The following is a 4,923-nucleotide window of genomic DNA, read 5'->3' as shown; positions in this document are numbered from 1 at the left end:
TGCAACTACAGACTTTGTTGATGCTTGCATTAAGATAGTTTTCTACCACCAAACTGGTGTTACTCTCATCCCAAATGGGAAGAATAAGCCGGAAAAACACAAGAAAAATGGCAAGTCCGGGTATCTCAATTCCCACTCATGATAATCAGTGGACAGAACAGATAATGAATAATCCAGAGCAGAGCTCCCAAAAAGCTCTACAAACACTAATGGAAAACATGGTAAATAAAAAGATTGAAAACCTGCAAAAGACTCTGTATGAGCATGATAGAGAGAGAGGAGGCAAACCAAAGATCAAAACAGGAAGCTCATAGGCGTGAGAAACTACTCAAACATAGATAAAAGAATTGCATGAGCAGCTTGTAAACACTCAAAGAGAAATAAAGGAATTGTGTGAATAAGCTGATGTCAGTCAAAGAGAACTATAGGATTGCATGAACATGAGGAAGCTAATCAAAGAGTAATACAGGAATTGAAAGAGCGGGATGAGCATGCACAAAGATCAATAGAGGCATTCATGGAATCCATAAACAGAGAACTGAAAGAAGTCAGGGAGTCCACAAAGGGAATGCTGAATAGATCCCAACAGAAGGAATGGGAGTCCAAGGAAACCATAACCAATCAACTAAGTGATTTGAGAATAAACACTGATCACCAAATTAAGGAAGGAAAGAATTTCATACAAGATCTAAAACAAAGATCCAACAAAGAATTAGAAGCCATAAAAACCGACCAACTAGAAGGAAAAAAAAAGTAGAAAGTCTGGATAGTAGGATAGGCGATGCAGAAGATTGAATCCTGAGGATAGAAGACAGCCTAGATATTATAGAGAAAGTACATACAACCATCCAAGACAAATCCAAGAAATATGAGAGATCTATTCAACATTCAACCCTTGGAAGACACCATTAGAAGGCCTAATCTGAGGATAATGGGTGTAGAGGAGCACCTAGAGCCAGAAGTCAATGGTCTAGGAAATTTGTTTAACAGGATCCTAGCAGAGAACATCCCAAACATGCAAAAAGATAGGTCTATTCAGATACAAGAAGCTTTTAGAACTCCCAGTAGACTAGACCAGAACAGGACATCCCATTGTCACTTAAATGCGCACAGGATTAATTCAGACCAAGGAAAAGATCCTTAAAGTTGTCATGGAGAAAAGATCAATCACGTATAAAGGGAAAACAATTAGAATCACCTCAGATTTCTCAGCAGAGACAATCAAAGCAAGAAGAGCCTAGATTGATGTAGGCCATGCCCTAAAGACAAACAACTATCAACCAAGAATACTTTACCCAGTTATACTCTCCTTAATAATCGGAGGTCAAATAAAACCCTTCCATAGCAAACAAAAATTGAAACAATATATCCCCACCAAACCAGCCCTACAAAAGCATCTTAAAGGTGTCCTACACAGAGAAAACCAACAAGACCAAAATAAAGGCCAAGAAACAGCACCCAAAGTGAGAATCCAAGAACCATAGGAAGAACACAGTTGCAGCAGCCCCGAAGTAGTTGGATAAAATGGAAGGAACTCCGCAATACCTCTCAGTTCTATCTCTCAACATTAACGGACTTAAATCTCCAATTAAGCGACAAAGTCTGTCTACTTGGATTAAAAAGCAAGATCCTTCTATCTGCTCCTTCAGGAGTCACATCTTGCCCACAAAAACAAGCACATTTTCAATTTTAAAGGCTGGAACAAAATCTACCAAGCAAACGGCCCCCATAAACAGGAAGGAGTTTCAATCTTAATATCAGATAAAATAAACTTTTAATTAAAATTACTGAAAAGGTCGGTACATACTAATTAAGGGATCACTCCTTCAGGAGGATATTACAATTCTAAATATCTATTTGCCAAACAATGGAGCACCCTAATTCATCCAAGAAACACGGCTTTCCCTCAAATCCTATAAAGATCCATAGACATTAATTGCTGGGGACTTTAACACACAACTTTCCCCACTAGATAAATGAACTTCGCAAAAACTCAACAGAGAAACCGCAGATATAAACAACTGCATAGACCAACTAGATTTAACAGACATCTACTGAATATTTCACCCAGCAGCATTAGACAATACGTTTTTCTCAGCAGCACATGGAACATTTTCCAAAATAGACATTTTAGGCCAAAAAGCAAACTTGTCCAAATTCAGAAACATTGAAGTTACAACTTGTATTCTCTGAGACCACAAGGGAATGTGATTAGAACTCAACACCAAAAGCCACCAAAGAAAGTCATGGAAGACATCAGGAAGGAAATTCAAATGTTCATGTTATTCAACAAAAATGAACACACCAATTACTAGCTCCTCTGAGACACAGCAAACACAGTATTCAGAGGCAAGTTTATACCTCTGAATTCCTACATCAACAAATTAGAGAGATCTGAAACCACTTTAATGCGACATCTGAGCCTCCTTGTAAAAGAGCACTGAGGTAAACACAATCCAGTAGATGGAAATGAATAATTAAAATTAAATCATAATTAAATGAATTGGAATGTAAAAAAAAGAAAGAATCAAGAAACCAAAGAGTTAATTCTTCGAAAAAATTAACAAAATTGACACACCCTTAGCAAATCTTATCAGAAAAACAGAGAACACACCCAAATAAACTCAGAGATGAGAATGGAAACATCATCACAGAAACAACTAAGATTCAGAACATTATAAGGGAATGCTTCTAAAACCTTTCTACTAATAAGTTTGAGAACTTGGCAGAAATGGACCTTATCCTAGCAAATACTGACATGCCAAAACTAAGCCAAGATGAGTCAAACTATCTTAAAAGGCCTATATCAAGCATTGAAATAGAAACAGCAATAAGAGACCTCCCATCTAAGAAAAGGCCAGGACCAAATGGTTTTACAGAGGAATTCTATAAGGCCTTCAAAGCAGACATCACAAATATACTCCTCCAACTCTTCAATGAAACTGAAAGAGAAAGTTCACTATGGAACTCATTCTATGAGGCCATCATAACACACATCCCAAAACCAGGGAGGGACTCATCAAGGAAAGAGAAGTATAGACCCATTTCTTTGATGAACATTGATGCAAAACTTCTCAACAAAATTTTGGCCAATCGACTTCAACAATTCCTCCAAAAAATCATACACCACGATCAAACAGGATTCATTTCAGGGATGCAAAGCTGGTTTAATATATGCAAATCAACTAATGTAATTCATCACATCAACAGAAGCAAGGATAAGAACCACATGGTTATCTCAATAGATACAGAAAAAGCAATTGACAAGATCCAACACCCCTTTTTATGAAGGTTCTGGAAAAATGAAGAATCCATGGAACATTCCTCAATACAATAAAGGCTGTATATGACAAACCTATAGCCCCATTATACTAAATGGTAAAAAACTAAAGCTATTTCCTCTTAACTCAGGAATGAGACAAGGATGCCCACTTTCTCCATTTCTGTTCAATCTAGTATTGGAATGCCTAACTACAGCAATAAAGCAAGATGCAAATATAAGAGGGACCCAAATAGGGAAGGAAGAAGTAAAACTCTCCCTCTTTGCAGATGACACGATCTTGTATTTAAAGAATCGCACAGAGTCCACTCCAAAATTACTCAAGCTGATTCAAAACTTTGGCAAAGTAGCAGGGTATAAAATTAACCCTCAAGGGGCTGGGAAGTTGGCTCAGTGGTAGAGCGCTTGCCTTGCATGCCTGAGGCCCTGGGTTCAATTCCTCAGCACCACATAAAGAAAAAAGAAAAAAAGCCGGAAGTGGCGTTGTGGCTCAAGTGGTAGGGCGCTAGCCTTGAGCTGAAGACCTGAGGGACAGTGCTCAGGCCCAGAGTTCAGGCCTCACAACCGAACCAAAAAAAAAAAAATTAACCCTCAAAAATCAATGGATTTTCTGTATGTCAAACAATAAGAAAAGAGTGGCTGAAATTAGGAAAGCAACTCCATTCGTAATAGCCCCACAAAAAATAAAATACCTAGGAATTAACTTAACCAAAGAAGCAAATGACCTCTATGATGAAAACTTTAAAAAACTGAAAAAGGTAATCAAAACTGAACTTAGAAAGTGGCAAAAACTCCCATGTTCCTGGATTGGAAAAGATCAACATGGTGAAAATTGCAATACTTCCCAAGGCTATCTACAAATTTAATGCGGTATCTATCAATATTCCAACCTTATTCTTCAAGGAAATAGAAGAGGCAATCAAAAAATTCATATGGAACAATAAAAGACTCTGAATAGCAAAAATGATCCTTAACAGAAAGAACACTGCTGGAAGAATATCAAAGCCAAATTCAAATTCAACTACAAAGCCATAGTAATCAAAACAGCTTGGTACTGGCACAAGAACAGACCTCAGGACCAATGGAATAGAATTGAAAACCCAGAAATGAACTTACAGACCTATAGCCATCTAAACTTCGGTAAAGGAGCTAAAAAATAGAATGGAAGAAAGACAGTTTCTTCAGTAAATGGTGCTGGCAAAATTGGATAACAACTTGCAGAACACCAAAGCTACATCCTTATACATCACCCTGTACTAGAATAAACTCCAAAAGGATCAAAGACCTAGTACTCAAAGCAGACACTATGAAAACATTACAGAATGGAATAGGAGAAACCCTAGGTCTTGTTGGCACAGTCCGAAATTTTCTTAATAGAGACCCAGAAACACAACAAATCAAAGAAAGGTTGGACAAATGGGATTGCCTAAAATTGCAGAGCTTCTGCCTGACAAAGGACATAGCTAGCAAGATTATCAGAAAGCCCACGGATTGGGAGAAGATCTTCACTAGCCATAAAATGGACACGGGTCTCATATCTAAAATATACCTGTAACTCAAAAATTTAAATCCCCCAACAAATCTTCAAAAAAACAACTGCCCAATAAATAAGTGGGCTAAAGACTTAAAGAGAACCTTCTCTG

The sequence above is a fragment of the Dipodomys spectabilis genome, unplaced genomic scaffold (assembly GCF_019054845.1).
Source record: "Dipodomys spectabilis isolate Male_0828 unplaced genomic scaffold, ASM1905484v1 ptg000153l, whole genome shotgun sequence".
In the NCBI taxonomy this organism is placed as follows: Eukaryota; Metazoa; Chordata; class Mammalia; order Rodentia; family Heteromyidae; genus Dipodomys; species Dipodomys spectabilis.
The sequence above is the reverse complement of the archived record's forward strand: the minus strand, read 5'-3'. Positions refer to the sequence as shown.